Source organism: Spermophilus citellus (genome assembly GCF_964194105.1).
Source record: "Spermophilus citellus genome assembly, chromosome: 4".
NCBI lineage: Eukaryota > Metazoa > Chordata > Mammalia > Rodentia > Sciuridae > Spermophilus > Spermophilus citellus.
Window position 1 is genome coordinate 112,568,956 of NC_138185.1, and position 16,411 is coordinate 112,585,366.

At 36.0% G+C, this 16,411-nt stretch overlaps 1 pseudogene across 1 annotated transcript; it reads left to right on the top strand.

Annotated features, from left to right (window-relative positions):
* The first annotated feature begins 12,140 nt into the window (after positions 1–12,140).
* Positions 12,141–12,780, top strand: LOC308646304 (methylglutaconyl-CoA hydratase, mitochondrial-like; annotated as a pseudogene). The gene has a single exon. The product of its transcript is annotated as a methylglutaconyl-CoA hydratase, mitochondrial-like (transcript).
* Positions 12,781–16,411: the final 3,631 nt, after the last annotated feature.

Below are 16,411 nucleotides of genomic sequence, written 5' to 3' on the forward strand. Positions count from 1 at the left end.
ATGGAGGAATTAAATGGACATCATTATCCTAAGTACATGTATGAAGGCACTAATGGTGTGACTATTTTGTGTACAACCAGAGACAGGAAAAATTGTGCTCTATATGTGTACTATAAATTGAAATGTATTTTGCTGTCATGCATAACAAATTAGAATAAATAAATAATTTTTTTTAAAAAGAAAAGAAACTGCTTCTTGTTTATGTGATCCATGTAATATGTTTTTTTCCCATCCTTTCATCTTCAGTTTGTGGATGTCTCTGTCCATGAGGTGAGTCTCTTGGATTCAGCATATTGTTAGATCTTGTTTTTTAATCCAATACACTTGTCTGTGTCTTTTGATCAGTGAGTTTAGGCCATTAATGTTCAAGGTTATTACTGAGATATGATTTGTATTCCCAGTCATTTGGGTTTATTTCTAGATTTTAATTTGAATTAATTTCTCCTTTGATGGACTATTCCTTTAGTGTAGTTCCTCCCTTTGCTGGTTTTTACTTTTTTTTTTCATTTCATCTTCATGAAATATTTTGTTGAGAATGTTCTGTAGTGTAGGCTTCCTAGTCGCAGATTCTTTTAACTTTTATTTAGCATGGAAGGTTTTTATTTCATCTTCAAATCTGAAGCTTAATTTTGCTGGACATAGAATTCTTGGTTGGCATCCATTTTCTTTCAGAGTTTGGTATACGTTATTCCAAGACCTCCTAGCTTTGAGGGTCTGGATTGAGAAATCAGTTGAGATCTGAATTGGTTTTCTCCCATACATAGTCTGATATTTTTCTCTCAGCCTTTAAAATGCTATCCTTATTCTGTATGTTATGCATTTTAATTATAATGTTCCTTGGTGTATGTTGGTTTTAATTTTGTACATTTGGGGTCCTGTAATTCTCTTTTTTTTTTTTTTCCTGTAATTCTCTTGTATTTGATTTTCCATTTCATTCTTTAGGATTGGGAAATTTTCTGATATAATTTCATTGAAAATATTGGGCATTCCTTTGGTTTTTATCTCTGTGTCTTCATTTATCCCAATAAATCTTAAATTTTTTTTCATGTTATCCCATAGTTCTTGGAAGTTCTGTTCATGGATTCTTTTTTTTTTTAATTTTTTTTTTTTAGTTGTAGTTGGACACAGTACCTTTTTATTTTTGTATTTATTTTTATGTGGTGCTGTGGATTGAACCCAGGGCCTTGTGTGTACTAGGTGAGTGCTCCAGCACTGAGCCACAACCCCAGCCCTGTTCATGGATTCTTAACATCTTCTCTCCATGGTCGATTCATTTTCAAGGTTTATATATTTTGTTTTCATTGCCTGAGATTCTGTCTTCCAAGTGGTCTAGTCTGTTGGTGATGAATTCTATGGAATTCTATTGGTTTATTTCATTTTGAGGATTTCTGCTTGTTTTTGTTTTCTTTTTTTTTTTTCAGAATCTCTGCCTCTTTTTAATATTTATTTTTTAGTTGTTGGACACAATATCTTTATTTTATTTATTTATTTTTATGTGGTGCTGAGGATCAAACCCAGGGCTTCACACATGCTAGGCAAGCGCTCTACCACTGAGCCACAGCCCCAACTCTTTGCCTCTTTTTCGAAGTGATCTTTCACTTCCCATATTTTCTCTCTGATTTCATTTCTTATACCATCCTTTACTGCACAGGTCAGTTTAACTGTATACATTCTGAAGTCCTTCTCTTGTATTTCTTCCACTGTGGTATCAGTGCATTCTGTTATTGGAGTATCTTGGTTGGTTTGGGATGATTTTTTCCCTTGATTTTTCATGTTGTTTGTGTGTCTATCATCTAACAGTATGGATGTGAGGTATCAGAGTTTCTACCTTGTGGACTTATAGTGTCCCTAAAGGTTTTCAGTACCTCACTGTTTAGGGGGAGACAAATAATAACAATAACCAATGCAAACAATATACAACATTAATCCAAATAGTTCCTCCTATGATGTCTACAATGTTATCTATCACAATAAATGGAAATTATATGATTAGTTATTGCCTATAATAAAAATAGCAAGTTTGCAAAAGTGTTTATAATAACAAATGGTAGACAGGGAGAGAACAGAAGTGATACAGGATGTGATGATTATGTGATGATTATTAAGGAGGAGAAGAAAAGAAAAAGTAAAAAAAATAAAGGAAGAGTGAAAGAGAGAACAATAGAGATTGGCTATAAGCAGAAGAAAAGAGAGAATCAAGGGAAACAGGTAGGAGAAAAATATATACAAAGCAAATTTTTTTTAGAATTTTTTTAGTTGTCAATGGACCTTTATTTTATTTATTTATATGCAGTGCTGAGAATCAAACCCAGTGCCTCACACATGCTAGACACGTGCTCTACCACTGAGCCACAACTCCAGTCCTTAAAGTAAAACATTTTAAAAAATTAAAAATAGTGGCTGGGGTTGTGGCTCAGTGGTAGAGCACGTTGTCTAGCATGTGTGAGGCACTGGCTTCAATCCTCAGCACCACATATAATAAATAAATAAAATTAAAGTCCTTTGACAACTACAATAATATTTAAAAAGGGCTGTGAATGTGGCTCAAGTGATTGAGTGCCCCTGAGTTCAATTCCTGGCACCAAAAAAAATAAATAAATAAATAAATTAAAAACAAAAACAAAAGTATATAAAACACAACTAAAGTATACTAATCAAACATCCTAATTCACAAATAATCCATGAAAAATAACTGGCTTCAAAAATGCTAGAAATGAGAAAAAAACAAATATGAATATGTATAAATGTCCATGTACCATTAAAGTCAAAATTAAATAGAGAAAAAGAATTTAAAAAAAAAAAAAAGATCTTGATGAAAAGTTAAAGAATTCTTTCTGTTGGAGTTCAAAAGATTCTGTTTCTCTCTTCAGCAGTTTTAGGTGGGATCGTCTGGAGCATGATGCTCCACCCTCCAGATTGCTGGAGTGAGAGAGGTGATCCCGTCGTGTCCTAGGCAGAGTTCCTGGAGGCAGGATTCAGACTTGGGTGAGCTCCAGGTTCTCTGTTGAATGCCAGTTGGTCTGGAGATTTTAAATCAGCCTGCCTTTTAGTGCCCATTACTTGCTGGTCCATGCTGAAAGTCTTTACCCCAGGAATCTCCACTGGATTCTACTCATATGGTGGGGAACCTAATACTTCACAGCGGCTGCAAAATTGTTCCTTCTTTTGTCCTCTGCAGGCCACCTGGATAGATGGCAACTTCTTTCCCTGCACACGAATATTGTGCAGGGAATCTTTCAGTTTTGCTAGGCAATGACCTTGATCTCTAAACACTCTGTACCCAGACATGCCTGGTGCCTTCCAAAAATGTGGGTTCCCTTAATTCCCTTATCCTCTACTGTGCTCAGGGGAGGATCACTCTGGCTGGTGCTTCCGACCCCTCTGTGGCAGTGGCTGTGCCACTGGGGATTTCTTCCATATTTTATTATATCCAACCTACTGAGTCCCCAGTCTGTTTTGAATGTAGATTTAAATTCCAGTAAAGTCCCCTAGCTTTTTCTTTTTTTAACCCACCTTGCTGAGAAGCTGTCTGTTTTCTATCTTGGTTTCACTCCATGGATAAGCCAAGAAAGCAGCCTCCTCTATTCTGCCATCTTGAAAACTCTATTGTCTTTCATTTTAATATTCAGATTATACCAGATTTGGCCCTGCATACTAGATTCTGTGTCATTTTGCATGTGTGTGTGTGATTGAACCCAGAGGTACTTTACCACTTCTCCAACCCTTTTTATTTTATTTTTTTGTTTTGAGACAGGTCTCACTAAGTTTCTGACACTGGCCTTAAACTTGTGATCCTCTTGCCTCAGCCTCCCAAGTCTCTGGGACTACAGATGTGAGTCACCACACCTGGCCTTTCCCTATTATTCCCGAATATCCAGAATCATCTTTGGTTTTCCTGTCCAGTTCTTGAGTCAGTCAATTCTCTGAAGAGCCTTCCTTTCTCTTTGTACATAATGATATTTAGAAACCAAAGTTTAGGCATTTGGTGTGCTCATTGTTTTTGACATATCATTGCTTCTAGAGTCTCTCTCAGGACAGAGCTATGGAACGTACAGATAGATACGCACGTGTACATGTGCTCACACACACCACACATACATTTACACCTATACTTATTTCTATACCTACCTATCTGTATTTTTAAGAGCCATGAATCTATACTAGTATGTTCATTTCCAAAAAAAAATAACTATATGATTCACTTTAGTTCCCTCCTTTCCATATTTTTATCTCCTGTCTCTGATATGTTATCCTTATGTTTACTTATTTGTGTCAACATACTCAATGTCTGTTTTTCTTTCTTCCTTCCTTCCTTTCTTCTCTTGTGACACTTGGGATTGAACCCTGGGCACTCTATCACTGAGCTGCATCTTCAGTTGGTTTTTTGTTTGTAGTTTTTTTTTTTTTTTTTTCTTTGAGACTTGCCAAGTTGTCAAGGCTGGTCTCAAACATGTGATGCTCCGGCTTTAGCCTCTTGATTAGCTGGGTTTACAGTTGTGCAAAACCATACCTGGCAATTCATTCAGTTTATCTAACATCCCATGTTCATGGTCATTCACTCCCTGATGTGGTCACCCTTTACTATACTTACCTTCTGAGCCTCCACTCTAGGTCATTCCTCCACCAGGACACCCTCCTTAGCTTGCTCGGGCTCTGAACTCTTCTTTGGGTTTCCTGAACAGTGGATGCCCTCCTTACTCCACCTAGGCTCTGACTCCCCACATGAGGCCACCCTCACATGGATACCCTTTCCACCCAGTTTAGGCCCTAACTCTCTACACTGAGCTGCCTCTGGCGAGGCCTCTGCTCTCTCAGCTCAGGCTCTGACATCTATTGCTGGGCTTCCCCTCTTTGGACACCTATCTCACCCTTGGAAACATCTTTCTTTTCTGGAACAAAAATTTCCAGAATCACCTGTGTTTTCCCTGCTTAGCCCTGGAATAAGCCATTTATCTCAGGAATCCTAGTTTATTTTAGCATAGTTTTTAGAAACCAAGATTGTGGCACTTGGTGTACACATTGGAATACACCATGAGTCATAGAATATACCATGTTGGACTGTCCCTGGTCATGTCTGCTTCCTTCCCTCTGCTCTAACCCACCATGTGCTCCTTCCACATAGGTGGCCTCTCACCATGCTTGGGTTCTGACACCCCATGTGGGGCTGCCTCCACAATGTCCCTCACCCTCTTCAGGCTCTGATACCCATGTAGGAACTCCCACCATGGATACGCTTTCCTTGCCCAGTTCAAATTCTGATTCATTGTTCTAACCCATGTGGCTGCCTCCCAGTTCCCAGATCTCCCTGTGTGGCATGTTTTTATTGGCCATTTATACATCTTTTATCAAGTGTCTATGTGAGGGGTTTTTTCCCCCGTTTATAACACTGTTTTTCTTGGCTCGTTGATTTATAGAGGTTTTTTTTTTTTTAATATATTCTGGATGGAACTCCTTATATTATTTTTTAATACATTTATTTTTATTTAAGATAGAAGCCTTTTAGAACTTTATAGTCATGTATAATAGTGGAATTCATCTCAACAAAAGTACTTTTTCATTGGTTCTTTTTAGTTGTAAATTAGTAGAATCCATTTTGATATAATTATACAAGCATGGACTATGTCTTATTTCTAGTTAGGATCTCACTCTTGTAGATACACATGATGGTGAGATTAACTGTAGTGTATTCATATATGTACATAGGAAAGTTATGTGACATTTATTCTACTGTCTTTCCATTTGCTATCCCCCACAACTTCCTTTCATTCCCTAATGTCTAATCTACTGAATTTCTACTCTTCGTCTGTCCCTCATTGTGGGTTAGCCTCCACATGTCAGAAAACATTCAACCTTTGGCTTTTGGGATTGGCTTATTTCACTTAGCATGATAGTCTCCAAATCTATCCCCTTACTGGCAAATATCATAAAGTCATTCTCATTCTCCTTTATGTCTGAGTAATACTCCATTGTGTGTATGAATGAACAAATGAATATATATATTACATTTTCCTTAACCATTCATTTGTTCAAGGCATCTAGGTTGTTTTCATAGCTTAGCTATTGTGAATTGAGCTCCTATAAACATTGATGTGGCTGCATCACTGTAGTATGCTGATTTTAAATCCTTTAAATATATACTGAGGAGTGGGATAACTGGGTCAAATGGTGGTTCCATTCCTAGCTTTTTGAGTAATATCCATACTGCTTTCCAGAGAGGTTGCACCAATTTGCAGTGCTATCATCAATGGATGAGTGTACTTTTTACCCACATCCTTACCCCCATTTATTGTTACTTATATCCTTGATAATTGCCATTCTGACTGGAGAAAGATGGAATCTCAGAGTAGTTTTAATCTGTATTTCTCACATTGCTAGAGATGTTGAACATTTTTTTTTCTTATATTTGTTGACCGATTGTATTTCTTCTGTGAAGTGTCTATTCAGTTCCTTTGCCCATTTGTTAACTGGATTATTTGGGGGTTTTTTGTTTGTTTGTTTTTGGTGTTAAGTTTTTTGAGTTCTTTATATATCCTGGAAATTAATGCTCTATCTAGGTGCAGGTAGCACAGATTTTCTCCCATTCTGTTGGCTCTCTCTTCATGCTCTTGATTATTTTCTTTGCTATGAAGAAGTTTTTTAGTTTGATGCCATTCATCTATTGATCATTGGTTTTACTTCTTGTGGTTTAAGAGTCTTGTTAAGGAACTCAGTTCCCAAGCTGATATGTTAGGGTACTGGGCCTACATTTTCTTTTACTAGGTGCAGGGTTTCTGGTCTAATGCCTAGGTCCTTGATCTACCTTGAGTTGAGTTTCATGCAGGGTGAGAGATAGGGGTTAAACCTCATTCTACTACATATGGATTTCCAGTTTTCCCAGCACCATTTGTTGGAGAGGCTATCTTTTATCCAATGTATGTTTTTGGCACCTTTGTCTAGTATGAGGTAACTATTTTGGAGGGATTTTTCTCTGTGTCCTCTATTCTGTTCCATTGGTCTTCCTTGCCTGTTTTGGTGCCAATACTGTGCAATTTTTTTTTTTAAAGAGAGAGAGAGAGAAAGAGGGGGGGGGAGAGAATTTTTTAATATTTTTTTTTTTTTTAGTATTTGGTGGACACAACATCTTTGTTGGTATGTGGTGCTGAGGATCGAACCTGGGCCACGCGCATGCCTGGCGAGCACGCTACAGCTTGAGCCACATCTCCAGCCCAACTGTGCTATTTTTGTTACTATAGCTCTACACTATAATTTAAGGGCTGATATTGTGATGCCTCCTGCTTTGCTTTTCCAAGGATTATTTTGGTTATTCTGGGTTTCTTGTTTTTCCAATGTATTTCATCACTGCTTTTTCTTTTCCCATGAAGAGTGTCATTGAAATTTTGATGCGAATTGCATTGAATTTGTATAGTATTTTGGTAGTATGGCCATTTTGACAATACTAATTCTGCCTATCCAAAAACAAGGGAGATAGTTCCATCTTCTAAAGTCTTCCTCAATTTCTCTCTTTAGCGTCTGTAGTTTTCATTGTAGAGGTCTTTCATCTCTTTTGTTAGATTGATTCTCAGGTTTTATTTATTTATTTATTTTTGAGACTATTGTGAATGGGATGGTCTTTCTAATTTCTCTTTTGGCATATTTTCATTGAAGTAAGGAATGCAATTGATTTATGAATGTTAATTTTGTATCCTTCTACTTTGCTGAATTCATCTATGAGTTCTATAAGTTTTCTGGTGGAGTTTTTTGGTTCTCCTAAATATAGAATCTTGTGGTTGGCAAACAGTTTAAGCTCTTCTTTTCTTATTTGTATCCCATTCTTTCTTTTCCCTAAAGTGCTCTGGCTAGAGAGTCAAGGACTATGTTGAATAGAAGTTTTGTGAAATAGAGTATTCCTGTCTTGTTCTTGTCTTTAGAGGGAATATGTTCAGTTTTTGTTTAGAATGATGTTGGCCTTGGGTTTATTGTATAAAGATTTCAGTGTTGAGATATGTTCCTTTTATCCCTATTTTTTTCCTAAATGTATGCTGTATTTTGTCAGATGCTTTTCTTTACCTATTGAGATAATCATGTGATTCTTTAAGTCTATTTATGCGAATTACATTTATTGATTTCCACATGTTGAACCAACCTTGCATCCCTGGGATGAACCCCATTTGATTATGGTGAACTCTCTTTTTAATGTGCTTTTGGATGTGATTTGCCAGTATTTTATTGAGAATAGAAGTTGTGAAATAGGGAATATGTTCAGTTTTTCTGAACTATCTATGTTTGTTAAGGATATTGGTCTGAAGTTTTCTTTCTTTGATGTGTCTTATCTGTTTTGGGTATCAGGGTGATATTAGCTTCATAGAATGTATTTAGAAGAGTTCTTTCCTACAAAATTTCTTTTAAAATACATGTGTTGAGAATGTTTTAGTCACATGGGGTCTTGCCTTTTATTATCTTAATGGTACTGAGGAACAAACATTTTTACTTTTTTTTTTTTTTTTTTGAGACAGGGTCTAAGTTGCTTAGCAGCTTACTAAGTTGCTGAGGCTGGCCTCAAACTTGCAATTTTGTTGGAATTATAGGCATGTGCCACCACATCTGGCATTTTTGCCCTTTATGAAGTCTAATTTTTGAATTTTTAATTTTATGGATAGTGTTTTTTGTGTCCCATTAGAAATGTTTGCCTACCCCAAATTTGGGAAGATATTTTCCTATTTTTTAAAAAGAGCTTTAAAAGTTTAGATTTTTAAGTGTGGGTGTATGATTCATCTCAACTTAATTTTTGTGCATGCTGTGAAACAGAAGTCTAGGTTTTTCTCCATATAGTTTTCTAATGCCATTTTTTTAAAAGTTATACATTTCTTAATAAATGACCTTGGATCTTTTATCAACCATCAACTGTCATATGTTGGGGAATTATTTCTAGACTCTTTGCTGTTCCATTGATCTATGATCTGTCAATAGGCCAACACTCCACTGTACTTGATTACGATAGCATAAGTCCAGTTGAATAAGTCCTCCAACTTTGTCCTTTTTTAAAATTGCTTTTTATTAGCCCTTCAAATTTCCATATGAATTTTAGTATCAGTTTGTTGATTCACTTCAATAAATTCTCTTGGTTCTTTGAGATAATATTGAATCTATAGATCAAATTGGAGATATCCCCTTTCTCCTCAGCTGCAGATATTTTCATTATGAACTGATATTTACTTTTACCAAATATTTTTAAAGAATCTACAGAGAGAATGATGTGGGGGTTAATTCTTCATTATTGTGACAAATTTTTAAAATTGATTTTCTAATATCAACCTGCTCTTGCTATTGGATAAATCCCATTTGCTAAATTTTGTTTAAGATTGTAGATCAGATATTTTTAAAACTTTTGAAATTTGTTGAGATTGGCTTTATGAACTGAAGGAAATGTTATCTGATAAATGTTACATGTATACTTAGGAAGAATGTATATTCTATGTTTGGGGGTGTGATATTCTATAATTAATAATTAGATAAGTTGGTGGATAGTATTTACTTACACAATATCTTGTTTTTATCCCATTACTGAAAAAACTGAGCTGAATTTTCCAAATATGATTGTGAATTTGTCTATGCTTTTATTCTATTGACTTCTGATTTATGGACTTGGAACTAGGTTCTTAGCTGCATATAAATTTAGATACCTTTATGGTGAATTATTAATATGAAAATTTGTTGTTAATATGAAATTTCCCTTTTTAAGTAATACTTCTTGCCTTAAAGTCTAGCTTCTCTGATATTAATATAATCTATGTGCTTTGTTTGGTTAGTTGTTTGCATACTATACTTATTTTTGCTCTCATATCTTTGTATCTTATAAGCAGTATATAATTGGATCATTTTTTAAAAAAATCTGACAGTCTATGTTTTTTAATAAGTGGTTTCATTTACCCAAAATATGAAATAATTAAGTTGGATTTAAGTCTATCACATTGCTGTTTACTATTTTTCCTTCTTCCCTTCATGCCTTCTTTTTTTTTTTTAATTAATGACGGGTTTTAATATTCCATTTACCTTTTTTTCATTTTCTTTTTACTATCAGACCTTTCAGTTAATAATAGAATTTACAAAATGTATAAATATCACTTTCAGGGGCTGGGGATGTGGCTCAAGTGGTAGCGCGCTCGCCTGGCATGCGTGCGGCCCAGGTTCGATCCTCAGCACCACATACCAACAAAGATGTTGTGTCCGCCGAAAACTAAAAAAAAATAAATATTAAAATTCAATAAATAAATATCACTTTCACAAATAATACAAGAATCTTATAACAGCTAATATCCACTTAGCTCCACAAACATATTTCATTACTTTTACATATTTTATTTCCTACCTTTGTTACAAACCCCATAAACATCTGTCATGATATGATAGAAAAGACTAGTAAAAAGTAGTTTTTTGTATTTACTCAGTACGATAACATGGGATTATTTTCTTTCACCCTGAATAAATCACTTTAGGATTTCTTACCATGTTCGTTTGCTAAGGATGAACTTCACAGTTCTTGTTTATCTGAGGACTTTTATATTTTTTTATTTTAATATTTTGAGGTGCTTTTTGTTGTTATTTTGTTTTTGTGCAGAATGCTAGGTAGATGGGATTTTTGTCAGCTTTTTTAAAAATTTCCTTTCGGCAATTTAAAGATGTTAGTTATCCCATTGTCTTTCACTGTCCATAGAATTTTCAGAGATCAACTATCAACTTTATTGTTGTTCACCAAGAGATATTAAATTCTTTTTTCCTGGCTATTTTTAAGATTTTCTTCATATCTCGGGTTTTTAGATGTTTGCTTATGATACATTTAGATATGGTTTTATTGTCCTGCTTGTGATTTGTGGAGCTTTTTGAATCTTTGACTTTATTATTCATTAAATTAAGAGAATTCTCAGTTATTATTCTGGGGATTTTGCTTATCTCTTTTCTCTTTCTCTTCTCCTTCAAAAATACCAATTACACATATGTTAGACCTTTTGCCTGTGCCCCATATCTCTTACTGTGTTTTTTGACTTTCCATTATTTTCCCCTTTTGAGTTCAGTTTAAATATTTTCTATGACTATCTTTGAATCCAATAGTTCTTAATTTCAGATATTTCAACTTGCAGCTATAGAATGTCCATATGATTCATATTTGAATATTCAAATTATCTGCTGAAGTGCTTTATCTTTTCATGTATTTTGTCTATATTTTCCTCTAATTTAAAAACCATAATCATTAGAGTTATCTTGAAGTCCTTTCTCCAATATCTGATAATCTCTGGGTCTGCTTCATTTATTGTTTTTTCTCATGGTTACTGGTAGTTTTTTCTTTTTCTTTTCCTTATTATATGCATGTCCAGTGGGTTTTTGTTGTTATTTGTTTTGCTTTTGTCTACCAGATATGGTGGATAACACAGTGAAAGGGCTCCATATGATATTTCTCTGAGTGTTGAATCTTGTTCTGGTAATGTCTACTTAAATTTGTCCCTCCTCATATTGTGTAATGCTAGGAGTTCATGGTCCTTAATCCTACTATTTGACCGTTTTGGAGTCTCCATTAAGTTCCTAGGCAGTCCTAAAGGTTTGCAATTCTACATTTGGCTAAGCCTAACTCTGTATCCCTATTCTTGGGCAAACTCTGTGATCTCTGACCAGTTCTCAGCCTTTCAGAAACTTGTCTCAGCCTAATCTTTGCTGGAGTCTTCCCCGTATTTATATCAGGCTGCAGCACTGTGGGCTTTGGGCACCCTGCAGGTTGGTCACACCTGCCTGGTGGCTGCTTGTCATGCCCAGCACCACCTGGGGGAGAGGCTGTCTGGTTTGTGCATGGCTGCAGCAGGCAGCTGGGCTGGGCGGTCTGGGCCCTGGGCTGGGCACCAGCTGCTGGGAATCCCTCCTGAGGGAGGGGAAACAGCTTTGAGGCTGAGATTAAGGATGAGCTGCAGGTGGGGCACAAGGAGGAAGACAACAGAGAGTTGGGAAAAACTAAAAGGGTTGTGAAGAGTGAAATAGCATATTGTTCACATCATTTAATTTTGACACATGCTTATGGAGCACCTATAATATGTTCACCAGAAGTGAAAATGAGAATCGAAGTGCTTGGAATAAGTAGAGCTTATAGCAAAAACTCATTTAGTAAAAATCTTATTAAAATGTTATCAAAAGCTGGGGATGCTTTAAAATCTGATTAAGAAAGTTTTGAATGATAATAATTAGGAGTGAAGTCCCAGAGATATTCTGTGTTGGTGCCCCTTCCCTTAAGGAAAGGGCAAAAATGAATTCCAGTGAAGTTGGTCCTTTTGTCTCCAAAATAAGAGCAGAAATTAATGACTTTGCCAATCTGCCATTGCCAACCACTGCAGCAATAGATGGACTTGCACAAGGTGGTGGTCTTAAATTGGCTCAAGCCTGTGATACAGGAGTAGCAGCTTCCTCTGCAAAAATGGGCCTTGTTAAAACAAAGTTGGCAATTATTCCTGGTGGAGGGGGAACTCGGTAATAATCACATGCCATCAGAATGTCCCTGGCCAAGGAGCTCACCTTCTTTGCGGGAGTCTTTGATGGCCAGGGACAGAACCAGGAGGCGGATGCTGTCTACAGAAAGACTCTGGACCTGGCAAGAGAGTTTCTACCTCAGGAAACTGTTGCAATGAGAGAGGCAAAATTAGCAATTAATCAAGGAATGGAAGTTTATTTAGTAACAGGATTAGCCATAGAATAAGCATATTACGCTCAAACCATTCCAACAAAAGACAAACTTGAAGGTCTTCTTTCTTCTAAAGAGGAAAGGCCCCCTCACTATAAAGGAAAATAGGAAAAAAAAAAACAAACATTAGTTTTTACAATGTCACTGTGATAAAAGTACTTCTGAAAGTAACTTTCAGATCCACTCTGATGCCTCAGCACATGGAATCTCAATGACCAAAGTGAAGAGCAAGTAACTCATATAGTGTGTTAAGCCTCTGGAATGGACCCATATGTGTACTTCATGCCAATGTGTATCGTGTTATATTCACTCAGATTTATAAAACTAGCAGTATATATTGTCAAAAACAAATTAACATTTAGATATATGGGGCTGGGTCTATAGCTCAGTTGGTAGAGTGCTTGCCCAGCATGCACAAGACCCTGGGTTCAATCCCCAGCACCACCAAAAAAATAAAAAATTAGGTGAATGTTTTAAAATAGTTCCTGCATATGAGGTTTTCCATTCTTAATTTTTTAATGTGAATAATGTATATATTGCACATTCTAGGGAATAATATTGATTATTGATTGTATGTCTATCTACTATACTGCATTAAGAAAACAAAGTAACTTCCACATATCAAAAAATAATAAATTCACAAATTGATTTTCAGATTAATAGACTATTTTGGTGGTGGGGGGGGGGAGATTCCCTAGGTCAAAGACAGCATGAAAGTACAAATGCTCAGATTTTCTTCAAATGTTAATTAAGAATGAAATAGATAAGCCTTGTCATCTCATTCCTCCTTGCGTTTGTTTTTTGTTTTGTTTTGTTTTTGGTACTGGAAATTGAACCCAGGGGTGCTTACCACTGAGCTATATCCCAAATCTTTTTATTTTTTATTTTGACCCATGCTGTTTACAGAAACCCTGGACCTGGCAAGAGAGTTTCCACCTCAGTTGTACAGGCTGCTTTTGAACTAGTGATCCTCCTGCCTGAGCCTTCCATACAGGAATGTGCCCTGTGCCCAGCTCCTTCTTGTTTTTTGATGAATGTGAAAAACTAAAGGAATAAAAATTAGGTACCTTCACGAAAATGGGCATACACATAAAATTAGATTAAAGTTAAGGAGTCCCATAATTCCTGTTTCTCCTACAAATTACCGTAAAAGCAATTAAAATATGAAGTAGGAAACTAAAATAAAATAAGACAATTCCTGGGTAGAAGCCTAAATTGAAATTTTCATGGTAGAAAAGCTGTTTTATAGTCTTAGAACCAGAATTTACTTTTGTTTCCCTCATGTTAGAAGGAACAAAGAAGTTTTTAGCAAACCCTGATTCCCTAATACTTTATTGCTATTCACTTGACATTGAAGATAAAGTTATTAAAAAGTTTCTAAAGTACATTCATGTGTGTGTGGAGGGAAGTGCTGAGAATCTGTGAGGTACCTATAAAATTGGGCTTATTATGGCCAAAACATTGATTACATCATTAAACATATATTGAATATTTAATGTTCAAATAATGGAGGGGTGATGAAAATCATTGTTCTTATATTCAAGGATTTAATTTTGTGGGAGGGGTAAATAAACATAATTGTGAAAGTAAGCAGCCACTTGCTCCACTACAGTGTTAGGAAAGTTCAAGGAGAGGGATGATTTTATTTGTGTGGGTAGAATGAATCAAAGTTTTCAAGAAGGCAGTGGCATCAAATTTGGTCTTAAATTTTAGGTAGAATTTTGACTATTGGAAGAAACATAAGGATAGAGTGTACAAGATAGAAGAATCACATAGTCAAAGAAAAGGAAATAGAATAATAGAGGCCCAGTTTGCCTGGAAATTAGAAATAATATTGGGAAGAGAGTGTCAGTCTGTTTTTTGTGTCTGTAACAAAATACCCAAGACTTGGTAATTTACAAAGAATGAAAGTTTATTTAGCGCATAGTTCTGGAGGCCAGGAAGTCCAAAACATAATTCCGGCAACTACTCAGGGTCTGGTGGGGACTTCTCACTGCATCATAAGATGGCAGAGGACACTACATGATAAGAAAGAGCTAGCATGGTAGCTAGGGCCTCTCTCCCTCTTTTATAAAGCCACTAATCCAATCAAGAGGCCCTACCCTTTGACTTCATCTAATCCTAATAACAACCCAAAGATCCCATCCTCCCATGGGTCCCCATAAACACATTAATTTGGGGATTGTTTCCAACACATGAACTTTGGGGAGACACATTCAAAGCACAGCAGTTATTGTGTGGGGTCTCCCTTTTGGGAACTTAATGCCAGATGGAGAATAAGCCAGAGGAGACCTATTGTCGATCAGAAAAGCACTGTAACTGGAGCTCAGGAGTATTCACCTGGCTGTAAGAGAAAATTTCGAGACCTGAGGGTCAATGCCACATGAAAGCTTCCAATCACCTGATCTTGGACAATGTAATAAGTTCTTGTAAAATTGTTTATTTAATCTAAAAGATTGTCCTGTATTCTGAAGTTGAGTACCTTACACATTATTACCATTGTTTAAATAGTCCACAGAAAAAAATATAAGGTTAGGGTGTGACTCAGCTGTCAAGTGCCTGCCCAGCACACATGAGGCCTGCCCAGCACACACACAGTGTTAAAATAAACAAATAAAAACCTTAAAATGTCTATAGAAAAATGAGTGATACTTGTGATCCTCCTGCCTTCAACCTCCTAAGTAGCTGGGATTTACAGGCATGTGCCACTGTGTCCATTCTGTCATCGATATTTTTTTTTTTTAAAGAATGTTTTTGTCTGGCAAAATCTAAAGTTGGCAATCCCATATTGGTCCTCAAACCCTTTTCTGAAATACCACAGGTGAGAAAACCAGAAACCTAGGGACTACTAGTACGGGGTAGGGATTTGGACATGGGGGAGATTGGAAATAATGTGAGTAGTCTTAGATGCAGTGATAAAAAGGGGGCTGAAAGGAGGAAAGATACTGGGAGGGAAATTAGAAGAAGAGTAGAAGTTCATTGGATTAGACAAAGGGAAAGGAAGGAAGGGGACGATGGGAACAGGAAATACAGTAGATTGAATTGGACATAACTTTCCTCTGTTCATATATGAATACCAGTGAAACTCCACATGCTGTATAATAATCACAAGAATGGGATCGTAATTAGAATAATTTATGCACCATGTATGTGTACTATGTCAAAATATGCTCTACTGTCATGTATGTCTAAAAAGAACAAGTTTTAAAAAATAGGAACAACCATTTGGCTATGGGAGCCAATGAAGGACAATTTCAAGGATGCCACTGATAAAAAGAGGGAAATTGGGAGGATCATAGTCTGGTGGAGGCAGAGTGGGCAGAGGTTGGTAAGGAAGATTAGTTTTGGAAATATCATGTGGATGTCCCTGCAGGACAGCTATTTAGAAATATCCAACAAGCAACCAAGCTACTAAATTGTTAGTCTAGAACTCATTAGGAGGAATCATTTATTAATAAGATAACAGACATTTATTTTATACTTCTATGAGCCAAGCACTAATTTTATGGTAAAGAGATATATTTATATGTCATTTCTATAGACTCCCTTAGAACTGTCTTCATTAAGTATGTGTTATTTAATATTTTCATTAGATTATATTTTGTTTTGTGATGCTTTAAGCCTGTAATTCAAAGCAATACATTGCAGATTCAACAGTATTCAAATTTATAATTTATCCATAAGATTGCAAATGGAAGGAAAACAAAGATTAAAAAA